Consider the following 20,601-nt stretch of genomic DNA (forward strand, 5'->3'; position numbering starts at 1 on the left):
AGTACTGCAATGAGGAATTGATGTTTCTCATTTCTCTCCCTTCCTGTCTGTCCCTCTCTTTCCTTCTGTCTCTCTTTCCCTCTCTGTCTCTCACTAAGAAAAAGAAAAGAAAAGAAAAGAAAAAAGCCTACAAATGGTAGGGTGTGAGTAAAACTGGATTTCTAACTTTGGTAAGAAAGGTTATATCCTGTGTTGCTTGTCTATTCTTTTTAAATTTGGAATTTACTAAAAGAGAACATTTCAGCGGTAGAGCGTCGGCCTGGCGTGCAGGGGACCCAGGTTCGATTCCCGGCCAGGGCACATAGGAGAAGTGCCCATTTGCTTCTCCACCCCCACCCCCTCCTTCCTCTCTGTCTCTCTCTTCCCCTCCCGCAGCCAAGGCTCCATTGGAGCAAAGATGGCCCGGGCACTGGGGATGGCTCCTTGGCCTCTGCCCCAGGCGCTAGAGTGGCTCTGGTCACGGCAGAGCAACTCCCCGGAGGGGCAGAGCATCGCCCCCTGGTGGGCAGAGCGTCGCCCCTGGTGGGCGTGCCGGGTGGATCCCAGTCGGGCGCATGCAGGAGTCTGTCTGACTGTCTCTCCCCATTTCTAGCTTCAGAAAAATACAAAAAATAAAAAAAATTAAAAAAAAATTAAAAATAAATTTAAAAAAATAAAAAAATAAAAGAGAACATTTCAAAATATTCCAGAAAAGATAAATAATACTGTTCAGACTGGGGTTTTCCAATAATGAACCATGTAATCAGTAATGCTTATATAAAAGGTTCTAGTTAATGTTATTTTTTTGAAATGTAACAAAAATTAATAGTGATTATTTGCTGGGTTGTTTTAAACACTTCACAGTTTTTCAAATAAGGACATTGTAAAGCCAGTAGCCAGGGCTACCATCACAGCAGCCTGGCCCATGCAGGTTCGCATTGGATTCGGACAGTCGGTAAAGAAACAACGGAGCCAAAAACTGGTGGGCCATCATCTTTAATCCTAGCTTGCACCCGGCGGGCAAGTAAAAACACACACTGGGCTCCAAAACCCACTCACATTCAGTGCTCACAAAGCTACTGACTTATCCGAGTTTCCTAGAATCAAAGGTTTCTAGCTCACCAGACTTATTCACCTCTGTTCCCCATCTCCTTCCTTCTCCCTGCACAAACTCTGCACAAACTGGCTTCTCACTCAACACTCCACCATCTTGGCTGCTTCTCCTGGCCTCCTCCACGTGGCCTTTCTGCTCTCCTCTCTGCTCTCTCCTCTAATATTAATCTCAGGAACCAAGAGAGCAAGCTCCTGTTCTGCCCCCATTTTATAGTGTAGAAATCAAAACCTTTAATCCAATATACAAAATAGGGAAGTCTCTAAGACAAAGTCACTTTCTGAGGCATGATAGGATTGTACCACCCCACATCAGAAGGGGTGGGAAAGGCTTAATCCCAAAACCAAGCCCCAGGCTACAAGAATCCTGCCTGCCCACAGCCCGTCCCTAATACACATTAATATCACCTGGGTGACGGCCTCCACGTGGGCAGCACCATCTTTAACAAAGTGAGCATAATATATTTTATCTGCCCAACAGACATATAAAAGTATTTTCTTACAGAATGCAGTGTAGACTTATTATTAATCATCTTTTGCCTTTTTGATTCCTAGTAATGAACACTACCTTTAAAAAATAATTGCCATGGCCCTAGCAGGTTGGCTCAGTGGTAGAGCATCAGCCTGGCATGCAGGAGTCCCGGGTTCAATTCCTGGCCAGGGCACACAGGAGAAGAGCCCATCTGCTTCTCCACCCCTCCCCCTCTCCTTCCTCTCTGTCTCTCTCTTCCCCTCCCGCAGCCGAGGCTCCATTGGAGCAAAGATGGCCCAGGCGCTGAGGATGGCTCTGTGGCCTCTGCCTCAGGTGCTAGAGTGGTTCTGGTCGCAACAGAGCGATGCCCCGGATGGGCAGAGCATCGCCCCCTGGTGGGCATGCCAGGTGGATCCCGGTCAGGCGCATGCAGGAGTCTGTGTGACTGCCTCCCCGTTTCTGGCTTCGGAAAAATACAAAATAATAATAATAATAATAATAATTGCCATAATTATAAATTATATTCTTGGGCAGTATGTGGACTGTATTAAAGATGTAATAGTTCGCGTGACCTGTGGTGGTGCAGTGGATAGAGCATCTACCTGGAATACTGAGGTCGCCAGTTCAAAACCCTTTACTTGTCTGATCAAGGCTCATATGGGAGTTGATGCTTCCTTCTCCTCCCCCCTTTCTCTCTCTCACTCTCTCTCTCTCTTCTCTAAAATAAATAAATGAATTTAAAAATAATTTTAAAAAGACGTAGTAGTTCTTCACCAACTTTAACAAATGGCAGACCATTTCAAAGGGGTACTTTTTCTGCATTTACTCTGAGATGTGTTCAACCTCAGTGTGAAATAAATTCAGAGTTTCATCAATGGTTTCAATAAGAAGTATTTTTCCTGAGGTTTTTGGTTCCATTCCACTACTCACATTTCTCAAAAGAAATATGTTTCTGCAAACTGATAGTTCAAAAATGTTTCTGAACAGCCCAGCACCTTTTCTGGGTGAAACAACAGTAAAATAAGCTCATACAGCCTTGGTGCAGAAAAACCAGGATATGTAGAACCACAGTAAGATGGTTTTCCCATTAGTTCTACAATCTCTGTAATTGTGTCAAAATCTGGACATTGTCATCAATCAAAATTTCTGCACTGGTCGACAGTACAAACCAACCAGTTTCTGTGACTGTGGAACCTTCTTTAAGGCAACTTTAAGCTGCAGTGATGTTATCAAATGCCAGCAAATGCATCTACCATCAGTCAAGTGAGAGGATTTGCTTTTCTCCTTGTAAACCATTGGTCCACAGCAAAGACAGTCCACCCCGACTCCAGATCTGTCCTCACAGGGGTGATTAGTTCACTGATAGGTATTCCTTTTTCAGGAAGTTAAAGCTTCATTCCAAGTCAAGTGCAGCCAGTTAATTTTTAAATCTGCATCTAAGGTGAGTCAGAAAGAGCCAGAATGAGGGCCCTGGCTGGTTGGCTCAGTGGTAGAGTGTCGGCCTGGCCTGCAGGAGTCCCAGGTTCGATTCCCAGCCAGGGCACACAGGAGAAGCGCCCATCTGCTTCTCCACCCCTCCCCCTCTCCTTCCTCTCTGTCTCTCTCTTCCCCTACCGCAGCCAAGGCTCCATTAGAGCAAAGTTGGTCCGGGCACTGAGGATGGTTCTCTGGCTTCTGCCTCATGCACTAGAATGGCTCTGGTTGCAACAGAGCAACGCCCCAGATGGGCAGAGCATCACCCCCTGGTGGGCATGCTGGGTGGATCCCGGTTGGGCGCATGTGGGAGTCTGTCTGACTGCCTCCCATTTCCAACTTCAAAAAAATACAAAATATATATATATATATATATATATATATATATATATATATTTGAAGCTCTGGTGGTGCAGTGGATCAAGCTTTGACCTGGAATGCTGAGGTCGCCGGTTCAAAACCCTGGGCTTGCCTGGTCAAGTCATATACAACAAGCAGCAGGCAAGCAATGGACAACTAAAGTGAAGCAACTATGAATAGATACTTCTCACTCCCCCTCTCCTCTCTGTAAAATCAATAAATAAAATCTTTAAAAAAGTAAAAAAAAAAAAAAAAAGAGCCAGAATGAAAGGGGAAATTTGGATCAGCCAGTCAGGTTTATGATGCCCAGTGTCACTATGCAATCTTAGTGTCAGGAAACATTACTGCTCAGAATTCCGTCTGGAAGAGGCTTGTCACTTCCCACAACACTGAGCTGGTCTCACCCTAGCAGTATGGCCCCTGGCAGGAGGGTAAAGGCAATGGGTCTGGCCATACTTACTGTGTTCTCAAAGATAACTGTTCTTAGAAGTCCAGGATGGCAGGTCACTATTACTTCTGGAGTAGAAACTACAAGTCTAACTTTATATTTTTCTTAAGTTGAAAACGGGGAGGCAGTCAGACAGACTCCCACATGCACCCGACCGGGATCCACCCGGCACGCCCACCAGGGGGTGATGCTCTGCCCATCTGGGGCATTGCTCTGTTGCATCCAGAGCCATTCTAGCACCTGAGGCAGAGGCCAAGGAGCCATCCTCAGCGCCCAGGCAAACTTTGCTCCAATGGAGCCTTGGCTGCAGGAGGGGAAGAGAGAGACAGAGAGGAAGGAGAGGGGGAGGGGTGGAGAAGCAGATGGGCGCTTCTCCTGTGTGCCCTGGCCGGGAATCAATCCCGGGACTCCCGCACACCAGGCCAATGCTCTACCACTGAGCTAACCAGCCAGGGCCTACAAGTCTAACTTTAAAAGCAAGTGTGGGAAACATGAGGTCCCTACAAGAGAAGGAATCCTGGAGGCGGGAGCTTCATCTCCATAAAAGGAGGAGTACAACTTTCATGACCTCTGAAAGGTGAAACAGCACAAATGTGGAGTGCAAGGACATCTTTATTCAAATGTAAATAGAATGTTGAATTGTGATCCACCCTATCCTGAGTTTCCATTTCCCATAAGATGCACAACAGTCCTAGAAGAAGAAGAAGAGGAAGAGGAGGAGGAGGAGGAGGAGGAGGAGGAGGAGGAGGGGGAGGAGGAAGAAGTAGTAGTAGTCTTGGGCACGGAGGACCTCTCAATTGATGCCAAGGTTCACACTCCTGAATGTAGGTCCCACCCATGGCTCCCGCACGACAGGACAGCCATCAGGCAGTGGCTGAGCACACATCCCAAACCCTCCAAATTAGTGGCTGCAGAGCTGCATGCACTTCAGTGTGGGGGCAGAACAGCTCATGGACTTCACAGTGCACACTCAGGAGAACACGCCTGCCTGGCCAAGGCTGCAACAATCCTTTCTTCCAGTTTTCCAGGTTATTGATTCCAAACGAGGGGAGGTTAAAAAAAAAAAAAGACTAAGAGTCTCTGAATCAAATGAAAAGGAGTATTTAAAGTAAGGATATTAATGGTAAAATCTGCATATTGTGTGTGTATGTCCAACTTGAACATTAAATCTTAAGAAAGGCCCTGACAGGTTGGCTCAGTGGTAGAGCATCGGCCTGGTATGTGGATGTCCCAGGGTCGATTCCTGGTTAGGGCACACAGGAGAAGCACCAATTTGCTTCTTCACCCCTCCCCCTCTCCTTTCTTTCTCTATCTCTTCTCATCCTGCAGCTATGGCTCAATTGGAGGGAGTTGGCCCTGGGCACTGAGGATGGCTCCATGGCCTCCACCTCAGGCACTATAAAATAGCTTGGTTGCTGAACAATGGAGCAACACCCCAGATGGGCAGAGCATCACCCCCTAGTGGGCTTGCTGGGTGGATCCCAGTTGGGCGCATGTGGTAGTCTGTCTCTGCCTCCCCTCCTTTCACTGAATATAAATAAATAAATAAATAAATCTTAAGAAAAGATTTAACCTTTTGCAACCAACTGTGTTGTAGGAAATGGGCAGGGCGGTTCCAATTAATTGAAAACCACCTTAAACTAATAGCTGAAATTACGTAGGCTTGAAACTCATATGCATACACTTTTAGTCAACTGAAAAGAACAGGTGAGAAAGCCTTCACAGAGAAACAGCTTCAGAAGAACTTGACTCTGAATGGCTCCGCAGAGGAAAGGCCGGCCTTGAACAGGAGCCTTAAACACCTGCCGGTGGGCTCAGATGAAAGAAAGAGGAACTATCTCCACTTTCATGCATATTTCTGTACAATTTCCAGAGCTACTTCCTAAGATGAAGATTGTAGCAGAAAGCCTTAAACAGTGTTACGCTTGTGAAGTCAAGACAAAATAACTGAGTCTCCCATTTTATCCTGCTAGGTAAGTGATTCATCAGATACCATTCTAAATGGACGGATATATGCTAAGTTTCCACTGTAATTCAGAACTGTATCTAACATCTTCTACTTCTTCTTTTTTTTTTTTAGAACTTTAATTTTTTTTTAAACTTTTTTTTTAAGATTTTATTTATTCATTATAGAGAGGAGCGAGAGAGAGAGAGAGAGAGAGAGAGACAGAGAAGGGGGGAGGAGCAGGAAGCTTCAACTCCCATATGTGCCTTGACCAGGCAAGCCCAGGGTTTTGAACCGGCAACCTCACTGTTTCCAGGTTGACGCTTTATCCACTGCGCCACCACAGGTCAGGCCATCTTCTACTTCTTAAGAATGTATTTGGGTTTCTCCCAGACTGATCTGCCATTTTGCTTTGAGGCTTTGGTGAGTTGAAGTTTTCCCTGCCTCCCACTTTCTTCATCTAACCCAAGCAATATACATAATTCAGGGATAACTTTCTTTCAGAACTTTTGCAAATAATGATTCTGAGGTTAAATTTGAATACTTTCTGTGCCTTCTGTAGGCTGAGGACAGCAGAAACCTTCATTGCTAACACTTATAGACCAAGTACAAAATCACGAATGTTGCTGACGAGTTAATACCATACTAAGTAAAGGTTTTCTAAATTATAATACAAAGAGGGGCAGCGGGGGGGGGGGACTTTCAGCTTCTAGGAAAATAAAAATACAGACTTGAATGCAAACTTTAGTAAACCTGCGTAACTCCCCAGCAGGCCTACCTCCCAAGTCAGAAAGAAACCGGACAGGTTCCCACTGAGTTGAATGACCACGTGCTGTCATTATTGGTACTGCCAAACCGCTCCCGGTAACCACACCAGTAAATATGAAATTCATGGTTCCATTTCAGTTTTTGCTGTAAAGAAAAGATTCTTTAGGTATCATTTTAGCTATCTCCAGCAGTGGGCAAAAGGGGGTTTACAACTGTGAATATGCAAAACACAGAACTTCTTCTTGCACTATTATCTATTGTTCTTTTCCATACAAAACAACTGCAAACCTACTTCTGCCCACCCCTGTACTTTATAGCATGTATCTGATCATTCTTAACTCATTTTGTGTCATGTAGCTCTGCTATATATCATTTTAGATACATATTTTGTATCATTTTAGCTTCTTTTTATTCTTCTTACTTTCAGAAGGTACCTTTGTACTTTCAGTATTTAAAACACATGAAAATTCCTTATATATATGTGATTAAGGTTGTAAATGTTCATATAAATATATTAGAAGAAAAAATTTATAGCATAAACTACATTTCAGTGATTTTCCCAAGGGATCGTTTCAGGTGGCTTTTCTTTTTCTCTTTACATTTTTGAGCTTTGTAAAAGTTCTCTCTAATAATTATGTATTATCATAACTATAAATTTTAAAGATTGCTAAGGGAAGTAGAGAACAATCCAACACAGGAAAGGAACAACTGGGCTTTCTGGTTGTCTAAGTAGTATACGTAATTTAGTTATAATTATTTCCAGAACTTTCACTGGGGAGCTGGAGGCGGAGCCATTATTACTCAGGGCCACTGGGGCAGGGGGGCCACTGGGGCAGGGGGGCCACTGGGGCAGGGGCTCCGCTGCACGCCCCCACCCCCCACCCCCAGAAAATACAGCTTTGTTGCTGTTGGGATTCGGTCCAGAAAGAGCCCCGTATTTGTAAGCATTTTCTTAATCAGCAATGAAAACATTGTTCACATAAATTCTCCCCAACGGCAAAGTAAGAGCCCAGCACACAGGTGAAGACAGAGCTAGGCTGAGCCTCAAGGACTCTGAGAACACATCTTACTCTGAAAGCTTCCCTGGTGCCTGGGAGCCAGCATGGCCCCTGAGAGCCAGGCCGTCCCCACTCCTTCCTGTGTGGCCCCTCCCTTTGGGGACACTTTAAATCCTAGGCTATGTAATGAGAATTTAATCTCATTATGGAAGAGAAGGGGTGGGGCTTTTTGTTTTGTTTTGTCATTCCAAAGGCCACTGTAAACGCTGCAGAGGAAGGGCTCTTGTCATTTTCACATCAGAAAGTTGAAAGATGTACAATTTCTATTGTCAATGACTCATCAGTTTGTCAAGGCGGACCTAAACAGTCCCTTAGGTTTCTTTAGTTTTGATACCCTGATGACAATTCAACTTGACTGCACTAGACTAATGCACTAGAATACAATGCCACACATTTCCTTAGAAATTCAACTTAATTTGCCTTGAATTTGTACAGGTTTTAGGAGACCTCATTAGGAAGAGCATAACAATTACTTCATCTACTGCTTCCTTACCCTTGTTCATTGTAGATCAGAGCGGGTCATTCCCTGCTCAAAAGCTTCTCTTCAAGAGCCGGCCAAATCCTTACCATGACCTACAAGGCCCCACTCAAAGTGTCCCCCTCTATTCTATATCTATATCATCATCTATTCTTCCCCTCATCTATTCTAACCCTATCCCAGCCCCACTGGCACACCCTACCTCAGGGCCTTTGCACCTGCTGTGCCCTCCACTCAGCACTCTCTTCCCCCACCTATCTGTATGGGTCACTCCCTCACCTCCATCCAGTCTGTTCAAAACTCCACTCCCCAGTAAGGCCTACTCTGACCACCCTACATACCATACACCACCCACCCCTACCCACTCCCAATACTCCTCATCCTCTGACCCACTTCGTTAGTCTCACCATATTTATGATTTATTATTTTTCTGTCATTATTCCACCATTTACAGTGTCTGCTCCATGGGGCAATGACTTTGCCTTCTGTTCATTGATGTATCCCAAGCTTCCAGGGCAGTGCTTAGCACACAGCAAGCCCCTGCTAACTCCTTCATGAATGAATGAATGAGACAAATCAGCTCTTGCACAAAGAAGGGGAAGCAGTCCTTTACTCAATGGCAGCTCCAGGGTACAAAAAAGGAAACGTAATGTGCAAAATGGAATTATTTGGTTAACTTACAATGGAACTGTGAGAATTTAGAAGATTAATGCTTAGAATAATGTTGACCCAGGGTTTCAGATTATACCGAAATCCATCATCGCTTCACGTTTTAATGGCAGAATTGTGCTTGTAGGAAAGAAGATAAATTAATTTCCCCTGAGAAGGGTGGATATCTTATCAGCATACAAGTATATTTGGTGTCAATCTTTTTTTTATTTTTTTATTTATTCATTTTAGAGAAGAGAGAGAGAGAGAAGGGGGAGGAGCAGGAAGCATCAACTCGTATATATGCCCTGACCGGGCAGGCCCAGGGTTTCGAACTGGCAACCTCAGCATTCCAGGTTGACGCTTTATCCACTGCGCCACCACAGGTCAGGCTGGTGTCAATCTTTGATGGATACGTCTAAGGCAACGTGCTAAAAGCAACATGAGAACACTATATATTTTTTTCCTATAAATGTTATAGGAAAAAATAACGCAGTGGGCCTGACCTGTGGTGGCGCAGTGGATAAAGCGTCGACCTGGAAATGCTGAGGTTGCCGGTTCGAAACCCTGGGCTTGCCTGGTCAAGGCACATATGGGAGTTGATGCTTCCAGCTCCTCCCCCCTTCTCTCTCTCTGTCTCTCTCCTCTCTAAAAATGAATAAATTAAAAAAAAATTGGTTTAAAAAATTGGTTTAAAAAAATAAATAAATAACGCAATGATCCATCATAGCATCATCAAAGAAAAGTTTTCGGAGCTCATTTATTGATAAGACTAACAATCATGAAGTAATTGCCATGAAGACTAAACATTTAACTGAACTCACAGTGAAGAAATTAACATTTAGCTTTTCAACTGACTACCAAACATCTGTTCTTCCAATACCGTCAACATTACCCTCTCCCAGAATATGAGACAGAGATAAAACAAAAACAAGACAAGAAAATCAGAAAACAAATAGCAATCAAAGGGAATATTTTGACAACAAAGAAGTAGACTGAGCTGTGTGTCTAACATGCACCTGAATTATGAGAATTACCATGCTACAATAAGTAGGAAACAAGCTTCTAAGGACACTTGAAACTTTAGGTAAGCACAAAATTTGTTTCCTTAACACTATTCATTAAGGACAGCCACATTGCTTTTCTTTTTCCTGGAAAAACTTACGTTTTCCTTTCTAAACCAACAGATTCAGAATGGGGATCGAAACCTTTGTCACCATCCATCTCTTGTTGTTGTCTTTATGATTTTTCTGGGTGTCATGTGAGTGGCAGGACAGTGGCGATGTTTAGAGCTGCAGAACTCCAGAGTAAGTTAAAAACTGGTCCCATCAGTATCAAGCGCTTACTAGTAGAGTTTGCACAATAACATTTCTCTAAACAATACTGAGAATGATGTAATAAAACACCTGCTAACATCAAGAGGCCTTGACAGCTTTGACCATGGCTCTTCTCAAACCTGAGCTATTAACTCATCCACTGGGTTTCCTGTATTTCATTCAAAATCAATCTTGGGGGCTTTTATTGGTTTAGAAATTAGAAGAAAGCTATACGGATCAAGAACAAAAAGCGATATATAAAAATCCCAATATAGTAGACCAGAGAGGTCGCAGAACGCGAAAGCCGAGTAGAATAGTGGGTATAACTCAATGAAAACTCAGTCCTAGAGAAAACCGACAGCCCAAAGACACATGGCTAGTAGGGGCTTGAGTCAGGTCGAGAGCCTGGGGTTCTGGATCTCAAATACAGTTATCTTTGACCAAAGCAAAATGCTGTGGGCAGTGAAAATTTAGACTAAGCGGCTTTAATACGTGACAGAGAGGAAACCACTGACACCTGACCTCACCATAATCCCCTCTCTCTTCTGTGGTTGTCTAAATAGCACTACTCTTAAATTTGCACCTGGCCCAAAGAAGCCATATTATTTTCTTTGTTGAAGCCACACATGAAGTAATATCTACTCACCTCTCTGCAAAGACATGCTGTCCCCTTTTTAAAAAAAAAAAAAAAAGTACTATTCAGACAATGCTCGTGGATAGAAAACTAACAACAACTAGGTAATCATTATTCATAAATGGCCCGTGTAGGATCCCTCCCTTATAGGCCCCTACCCCGTTCCTTGCAGCATTCTTTTGAAAAGTATCTTTTTATTACGTTTTAAATACTGTCTACATGTTAATTTTTCATTCTAAACATTTTTAAGTTCAGTGATAGTAAATGCATCCATAATGTTGTACAAGCATCACCACCATCCATTCTCAGAACTTCTTTTCACCTTCCCAAACTGAAAGTCTGTCCCCACTGAGCAAGTTTCCAACTCCCCCTCCCCCCAGCAACCACCAAGCTCCTTTCTGTCTCTAGAAATTTGAGACTCTAAGTATATCATACAAGTGAAAGTATTCTGTGTTTGTCCTTCTGTGGCCACTTATTTCACTTAGCATAATGTCTTCAAAGTTTACCTAGGTCGTAGCATGGGTCAGAATTTCCTTCTTTTCTAAGTCTAAATGATATTTCATTGTGTGTCATAGCACATTTTATCCATTTAGCTACCAATACACTTGGGTTTTTTCCACCTTCTGGCTTTGGCAAATAATGCTGTTACAAACATGGGTGTATGAATACCCCCTCAAGTCCCTGCTTTCAATTCTTTTGGCCAAATACCCAGGGCCGGAATTGCTAGACCATATGGAAATTCTGTGCTTGACCTTTGGAGGAGCCACCATACTGGTTTCCATCGTGGGTACACCCTTTTCTATTCCCACCAGCAGTGCACTCGAATTCTGATTTCTCCACATCCGCACTAACTTTTATTATTTTCTGGTTTTTAATTTTTGTGATGTTTATTTTAATATTGATTTGAGAGAGAGAGAGAGGAAGAGAAAGAGGGAGAGAGAGACAGGAAGATCGATCTGCTCCTGTATGTGCCCTGACCCGGAACTGAACCAGCAACCTCTGCACTTCAAGACGATATTCTAACCAACAGAGCTAGCCAGCCAGGGCTGTTTTCATTTTGAGGTGTTTTTTTTTTAAAGAGTAGCCATTTTAATGGATGTAAAATGCTATCTTACTGTGGTATTGATTTGCACTTCTTTTACGAATTGTGATGTTGAACATCTTTTCATGTGCAGTTGGCCATTTGAATATCTTCCTGGGAGAAAAGTCTATACAAACCCTTTGTCCATTTTTTCATTGACTTGTTTTTGGCTCCATTTTTCACACTTCCATCGATATACACTTGTAAACACTGGAGGCAATGTGCAGGAAAGTCACAAAAATGAGGAAACTGGACTCAGAACTATCAATAGAAACAATGAAACAAATTCACGTTTCTTTTAATAGTGCAGCAGGTGGGCAGGTTGACCCCAGAGTACCTATTACAGAACATCAGTGAGCAGCGTTCCTGTGGCTTCTGAAGCCTGTCCTTTGGAATGTAAGCCAAAGACTGAGCTCCTCCATGTGCTTATACTCACAGGCCTGTATGAGCCCAAGAACAAGAGCAAACAGATTAAGATCGTGGGGAAAAGAATGGCTAGAACAACAATAATAATTTGTTATGATTGTATATTATTTGGAATAAATACTTCTTATCATTTGATTCCCACAACAAACACATGAGATGAAGAACATTTATTCTCCATCTTTTAAGTGAAGATAACTGAGGGTCAGAGAGGCTAAGTATCTTGCCCAAGGCCACACAGCAGAAAGTGGTAGAAATGGACTTAGAAGCCCAGTAGGTTGGCAGAAGATCCCCAACTCTGAATATTTTTACCAACAGTGGCCCTGCCGGGAGGTCAAAACCCAGCTAACCCACTCTGACACAGCCCTGCATCCCTGCTGTAAGGCATTTTCTCAGATACGGACACGATGAGTGCCGATGTGTGGGACGGACAAGTTGTCCTCGGATGGACAGGCAGCCCCATTGAGTCAAGGGAGAAGCAGGCTTCCCACTCACAAAGGATCTCAGATTCAGGACTGCATGATTCAGGTTCACAGAGCAACCCCAGCGAGGCTGAAAGCCAGAGGCGGTTTTCATCCAGCTAGAAATCCGTGCCCCATTAACAATCCAAGCTCCCAGCAGACATACACTGTGCATTGATATATTTTTAGAAATCCTTGACACATTTTGCAAAAGGCAAAATGAAAGTGGGCAGTTTTGTATGCAAGCTACATGCACCGGGCTTGCTCAGTACACGGCGTGCAAAGGTGCGGCCACGCATGCACAGCTCTGCTTGGGCACCACATGTTCTCATGTGCCCGTGGCTTCAGAATATGGAGGTGGCCTGGCTCTCCTGCCCCCTCTGCACCAGAGGCCCTGACCCCCCGCGACTCTCACTGAGAGGAAGACTGCGCTGAGCCGTTAGAGAAAAGTCACGGGGAAGAGGCCATGCTACCCTGGGCACGGCTGGCATCGTCGGGCACCCCACACTCCGCGCTTCGTTCTCTGCTTCAGTCAGGGAAGTGGCCATTCCCTGCCTTTCATGATCTGTTCTGCTGTCCCCAGTTCACAGCCTGCAGCCTCGGAGCAGGGACAGGCCCATCAGTACTGAGTTTAATAAAGAGGCAGAAGTGACAAAGGGCTGGCCTTCCTGCTTCTCAGACATCTCCTAATTCTGGAACCAAGTATGTTTGAAAGGTAACATTTAAACTATCCCTACTCCCCTCACCCCCCCCCCCCGTACAAAATAATTAGGGGTGTGTGACCGGGACCAGGTTTCCAAAGACCCCGACAAACCTCACACACTAAATTCTCACTGGTCACGTGAACATCCACTATTGACATGTTTCGTGCATAGAAACTCATGGTTGTACTTCAATCAAAATGAAGTTTGTCCATTAAACTAGAAAACACAAGTATTCTAACGCTGCGCAGGAGATCTAAAGCTGACAATGACAGAAAGCCTATCTTCACTTTAAATGACTGTGATTTAGTTTCTGACTTCAGTTTTAGGGTTGGTTGATAGAGTTAGTAAAACCATTGATTTTGAAAATAAACATCAATGTTCTATGAACCTCACTGGAAAACCTTTGAGTATCTTTTGCTATAAAACTAAGGACTATCGCTGGTTCTCCTTGTTTGGTAAATTTCAGTTACAGGCTCAGTGTTTGTGACACATTTTCTTTGGGAGGAAGAGTATGAAAGCATTAACTCTGAGAGGAACCATCCAGGGTTGATTTTGGATGCAAGCCAAGGAAAGCAGAGAGACTGAGTTAATTAATTCTAGGCAGACCCAAGGAATGATTCATTAGGGTTTGACCCAACTCTCAGATAATAATCATTTTCCCTAAGTTTATAAACCAACCTCAGATTCCTATGGGCTATGGTACTAATCAACGTAAAACATGCATAATGTCTGAAACCAACCTAACATGTGAACCTTATAAGAAAAACTAAGGCAATGGGTCTTAGCTTCCTAAGAAATCTAATTTAAAATAAAAATTCCACAGTATAAGCCAAGCACATAAATCATTCTTATGTATACACTGCTCCGCATTCCATAGAACACAATACCACTGGAATGAATTCTGTCATCAGATAGCTTCGTTGGTTAAACTAGGAATGTAATATAATATATTCAATGATAAACAGCTATGACAGATAGTGTGGTGATTATTCCTTCCACCCTTATGCATTTGAAAAAAAACAACTTCAACTGGTCGTTTGTCAAAAGCAAATCAAGAGATCAGATGGCCCACTGTTCCAGGCTATGAACACACAATGTTGCCAAGAGAAGCAGGAAATGTGAGTAGCCACAGGCATCACAATCATAACCACCAGCAAGAAACAGAGAGTGAATGTTTGTATGAGGCCGAGGAGATATCCTAAAACACCCATGCCAGTGACTGAGCTCAAGGCTAGAGGGACCCCAACACAGACCTGTCTGACCCTGAAGCCTGATGTCTTCCTACCAGCCATGCATCAACCCTCCCACCAATCAGAGACAGTCTTCACACGCATACAGTATAGACAGGGCTGCTGGTTACACTTCATGAACCTTTTGAATGTGTGTTAAATAGACACAAAGAGCCACAACAGTGCAGACTGTTCACAAAAGACTACAGGTAATCCTCACAACTTGGCGATTAAAAATAGCCCATGCCTGACCTGTGGTGGCGCAGTGGATAAAGCATCGACCTGTAATGCTGAGGTTGATGGTTCGAAACCCTGGGCTTGCCCGGTGAAAAGCACATATGGGAGTTGCTGCTTCCTGATCCTCTCTCTCTCTTTCTCTCTCTCTCTCTCTCCTCTCTCTCTAAAAATAAATAAATAAATAAATAAATAAATAAATAAATAAATAAATAAAGCCCATAGGCAGAGATATTAGCCCTCTAAAGAAGACATGGTCCAATCAACATGACCATGGAGTGATCACAGTATGATAGGGCTGCAAAGACAACCAGGAAAAGGCTCTAGCATCTACTCTACAGCAGCCTTTCTGAAGAAAACTGTTATCAACAAAAGTGGTTGCTTAGCATCCTTGAAAGAGAAGACAGTTCGGAAGAATCTGTGAACACATCTGTACAGGAAAAGGTGTCTTGTTTGGCTTCTATGAGTATCTGCTCTTAATTTGTTTACCTGGGGTGAAGGTGGATCCAACAGCGATGAGTTCGTGGACACGAAAGGCATTATCATTGGCCCACTAACTCTCGCTACTCCGATCCCACACTCTCCCAAGAAATCTTCTGATCATCATCTAATTTCTCAGGGAGAGGTTCCTCAGGAAGTCTTAAATCTGCTCTTCAACTAATCTGAACATGATATTCCACATGACAGTTATATTTATCAATAAAAATGACCCACTGCCTGGCAGGCACAATACTGAGCACACTTATGTGCATTATATTGTTTAATCCACATACCTAGGCAAAGTTTCAATTCTAAAGACAAAAAAAAATACATTGTTAGCATTTAAAAGACTTCCCCAATGTCATCAAGCGTCAAGCTGGCAAGACTACTTATTGAATTCAGGTAGGAATCTAACTAAGTCTTTACAAGAAATGCCCAAGGTCTAAGGACAATCTGGAAGGGAAGAGGGTGTCAGTAGACTTCTGGGAAGTATATGCAAAATTTTGGAAGTTTCAGAAAATTCAACAGATTCCCAAAGGCATTTCTATCCCAGAAAACTGCAAGAACCATGGGCTACTTTAAAGATGACATTATTTAGCTGTCATGGATTTAAGCTTCAATCATAAGGAAATAGTTGAATACTATTCAAATTGTTGTTAAAATAATTTCAGGGCTAATTAAATGATAGTGAACCTGGCTTTCCTACAGGTCTTATTATATGACTCCTTTAATTTTTCTGTTCTTAAAATAGCCACATGCAGAGCTGAAGATGGATTTAACAACTTCAATTTTGAACATTTGTTTCTTCTTTCATTAGATTGGCCAAGTAATATGAATTGTTTAAAGGGAGAATGAACAAGATATTTTGGGGTCACTTTTGCTAGAAATAACCATTCTTTACATCATCAAGTAGAAAAACAGGCAATGTAAAAAAAAAAAGCACACTTATTTTCTCACTTTTCCTTGCCTAACACTTGAAATAGTTATTTTAAAATTCAGAAATCTAACCTCATTTTAGCAATGTGTAGTTACAGAGTAAACAATAGTCACTGGTACCCATAAACACTTATGGTAGTAGGCAATAACACTGGTATTTAATTATACGTCTTTCAAGGATGCTACAAAAAGAAAAAAGAAAAACCACCTCAAGATGTCAGTCAATTATTTCTCAACAAAACTAGGTAGGAAAAAAGATACTTTGTAAAAAAAAAAAAGGAAGCCCTGCTCTATTTGTAATTATCTTATTTCATTGTTAACACACACACACACACACACACACACATACAAAATTGTGTCCTATGTTATCTTTGAATATATGTATCCTGATTTACTGATGTCACCCCATTAAAAAAATAATAAATAAAATTTAATTAAAAAATAAAAAATAAAAAAAGAAGGAAGTTCTAGGACCTTGCAGCCTAGTATTGGGTTTAGAGAGCAGAGTTTTGAGTGACTGTCTGGATTCTAAGCTCAGTTTTAATGCTTAGCTGCTTTGTTATCCCAAGTAATACTCAACTTTTTGAAGCAGTTTCTGCAACTATGAAATGACCATAATAAAGATATCTCCCTGAAAAAAAAAATTGTGTCCTTTTTTTTTTTGGGGGGGGGGGTCAGCTTTGCACAAGGTCCAAAATTTTTTACTTCCATAGTCAAGACTATAGTACAGAATATAATTGTAAATTTAAAGTATATATATATATAATATATATATATAAAAGTATATATAGAAGCATTCATGCTATAAAAACTTGCTAAAAATATAATGATTATGCGAAGTTAGTTGTCTTAAATGTTCTGTTCTTTGAACCTTACTGATAAAATACAATTCTATTCACCGGTTCTAACAGGATAATGGGGTTTAAAAGCTGGGTTTTTTTTTTAAGTCTTAACGCAACTCTTGCTGGAGAGATTCAGTGTGGTCTGTAAAACACCCATGTCTCGGCCCTGCTACTGATGTAGGAGGAGCAGAGATTGCACCACCGCCAATTTCATCAGCACAATGCTTGCTACGCGTGTTGCTCCAGAAATCACTCTCTATTATGATTTGAAGCACTTTTGATATCAGTTTTACTAATAAATATGAATAAACATCAGTTAATCAGACAAGCCCATGATTTCAAAGGAAGTCACTTTTTAAAAAAGGTTTTTTTTCTATTTGTTTGTTTTTTGTATTTTTCTGAAGCTAGAAACGGGGAGAGACAGTCAGACAGACTCCCGCATGCGCCGGACCGGGATCCACCCAGCACGCCCACCAGGGGCGACGCTCTGTCGCGACCAGAGCCACTCCAGCGCCTGGGGCAGAGGCCAAGGAGCCATCCCCAGCGCCTGGGCCATCTTTGCTCCAATGGAGCCTCGGCTGCGGGAGGGGAAGAGAGAGACAGAGAGGAAGGAGAGGGGGAGGGATGGAGAAGCAGATGGGCGCCTGTCCTGTGTGCCCTGGCCGGGAATCGAACCCGGGACTTCTGCACGTCAGGCCGACGCTCTACCACTGAGCCAACCGGCCAGGGCCAAAAAAGTTTTTTTTTTTCAGATTGAAAATTACTTACCTTGCAATTGAGACAGGATTCGCGCCTTTTTTCTCTAATGCTTTACACAAGTAAAGCATTCACTTGAAGTTTTTACATTCAGTCCCTTATGTTTTACCATGTTTTATTCTTAAGTAGGTTTAATTCTTAAGTAGGTTTGAACTTTAATAAGCAATGACATTAAAGTGCTTAACAAATAAAACATCTGTTGCCTGAGTTTTCCTAGAAAATGAGCATGAATGTTAACTAGACTTATTGTGATGCTTATTTCACAATATGTACGTATATTGAATCATTATGTTGTATACCTGGAACTAATATATCAATTACATCTCAAAAAAAAATAAAACTTTATAGCAATTTGATGTCCCAGTATCCAAGCTCATGATCAGCAGGCTCATCTCAATAATAAGGGAGTAAAAAAATAAAATGACCACAGACAAAGATAGGTTCAAGTTTTTTCTGAGATATGGGTGTGGCTATTCAACTTATCTGATATAAAAGACAATTAGCATATAATTTTAAATTTCACTTTGAAGCTTCAAGTCAATCACATCTACACATGCATTTTAGTCCTATTATCTGAAAAGAAAACAACACACAGAGACCCAGTGTAGGTGTTTGTCCCAGCAGGCCTGTCACGGGGCTTATATAATATTTCGTATCTATGAAATTGCGATCCTGGACAGATAACAAAAATACCAGCCCTTCCTGGGCTGTCCTCCTGACAAATGGCAGGAAGACAGTCTCCTCTGTCACTCAGCATTCTCCATTAGATGACTCCACGTTTTCTCCGGAACTAAATTTCTGGGGAGTGTGTGTGTGTGTGTGTGTGTGTGTGTGTGTGTGTGTGAGAGAGAGAGAGAGAGAGAGAGAGAGAGAGGGAGTTTCCCAGTCTCGTTCCCACATACAGCCACGCTAATTCTCTTGCAGACCCTTCACATGTCCTGCGAGGACCCATCCCATCAGCTCTTTCCCCCTCCATGTGACATGCTGTGACATGTGCTCCTCACCAGACCAAGCCATCATATCCTCTCAGAACTTCTCTCAAAACTCAACCCCTCACCATGTACCTGAACCCTTCCTGACCACATCCTCGTTTTCACCCTTTGTGAAAGGAGCCCACAGTGGAGGGTGGCATACCAGCGGCTCTATTTATATGTTTCCCCTCCCTGTGGGACGGGACCAGAAGCATAATCACTTCTGTTTCCTTTACGTCTCTTAACAGCCTCCAGTTCCGGGCATGGAACACAGTGGGTATTTAGAAAAAGTGAACCTGAAGCAAAACTCTAACTGTGCTGCTTCTACATTTGACCTCACTGAAGCCAAAACTTCACTTAATCAAGTCAGTGCCTAGACACGTGCGTGAGTGCACGCGCACGCGCGCGCGCACACACACACACACACACACACACACACACAGATGGGTGAACAACGTGATGCTCCCAACAGTTACATGTGGCCGTTGTCCCTTCATGCAGCTGCGGACATGAGAACCGCACCTGCCAGCCGCACTTAGCACCAGCCCAGCTCCTGATCAAGGGCAGCACAAGGACACATGGATTTACCACGTCGCCCCAGGCCAACCCTGCTTCTCGCCCTGACACTCTTGGATGTTTGGATTGGAGAGGATATGATTTTCTTGTTGCTGATAACAGAGTGTGAGAGCCAGAAAGGATTTTTAAAGATTATATCTCAGGCCCAAGCTCTTCCTGGGTGACAGTTGAGGACATCTCTGGGACATTAGGTGACCTGGTGAAGGTCGTGGCTGTGGGCACAGTGAGACAGGAATCCCCTCACCTTCCAGTCCTGCAATCCATCCAAGCATCACACTCTTCTGCCTTTCCAGCAATGCTTGTCTTAGGCTGCGATTCAAATAAGCTTCACCACTCAAAACAAAGTGTTGGAAGAAGAACGCTCGGAGCAAACGTGCAGGGGAGTGGAGGAATATAACAGCAGGTGACTTTTTTAGAAAATGCCCAGGGGCACTAACCCACTCAAAGACAAAACACACACACACCCCTAAGCACACCCACAACTTCAGTAACGTAGTATCTGGGCTGCTAACGAGACAAACCAACTCCAAACCACACAGTGGAGCGGAGTGAGGCTCCTCCCCACTCCGGACAAGCTTCCAATTACTTTTGACCTGTTTCCCCAAATGCTTAAAGAGGGTATTAATATTTATTTTTTAATTCTAAAATTTTTGTTTGTTTGTTTGTCCTTTTTAGTGATCTGCAAAGTCCACTTGTGAGACACGTCACTGCCCAAATATTCCGGTGAAGTCATGGCTCATTGGGATTGACTGCAAGGCAGAGGTAAAGAAGGCAAGAGGGGTGGAGAGGGAGTCGGGAGACCTGCTCCTCCTGTTCGACTCCCCAGGTTCTCCTCCCGGACATCTGTGTCCTTCCAGTCACCTTTCTCTACAGTCTACACATACTGACCCCGTCCCACACACACTCACAGCCAGACACACATACCTGCACTCTTTTCTGCAAAGCTGAAGGCAGGGTGGCCCACCCTTCTGGGCTCAGCCCACGACTGTCCCTCCAGAACCCCTCCCGTGCCCTCCCCCATGGAGTCCCTGCAGTCATTCTCTAATCCAAACCACAGCTTCAGAGCTTCATCACCCGCCCCCCACACTGGGCTAGCTCTGCTATGCCTGTGAGAAATGTCTTCCCAACAGCACAGTTTCTCGTAATCAGGAAACAGACCTCATACCTGTGGGTTTCTCTTTTCTAATAACCTCCCCAGCTAAGAACACAAGGAGGAACA

General features: G+C 43.2%; 1 protein-coding gene and 1 non-coding gene across 2 annotated transcripts in view; both read right to left on the reverse strand.

The window, feature by feature from the left end:
• The window catches only part of AP1S3 (adaptor related protein complex 1 subunit sigma 3), a 71,756-nt gene that overhangs the window by 39,103 nt on the left and 12,052 nt on the right, over positions 1 to 20,601 (reverse strand). The window lies entirely within an intron of this gene.
• TRNAV-GAC (transfer RNA valine (anticodon GAC)) lies at positions 17,734 to 17,809 on the reverse strand. The gene has a single exon. It is a non-coding gene; the product is annotated as a tRNA-Val (tRNA).

The sequence above is a fragment of the Saccopteryx leptura genome, chromosome 7 (genome assembly GCF_036850995.1).
Source record: "Saccopteryx leptura isolate mSacLep1 chromosome 7, mSacLep1_pri_phased_curated, whole genome shotgun sequence".
NCBI classification, from domain to species: Eukaryota; Metazoa; Chordata; class Mammalia; order Chiroptera; family Emballonuridae; genus Saccopteryx; species Saccopteryx leptura.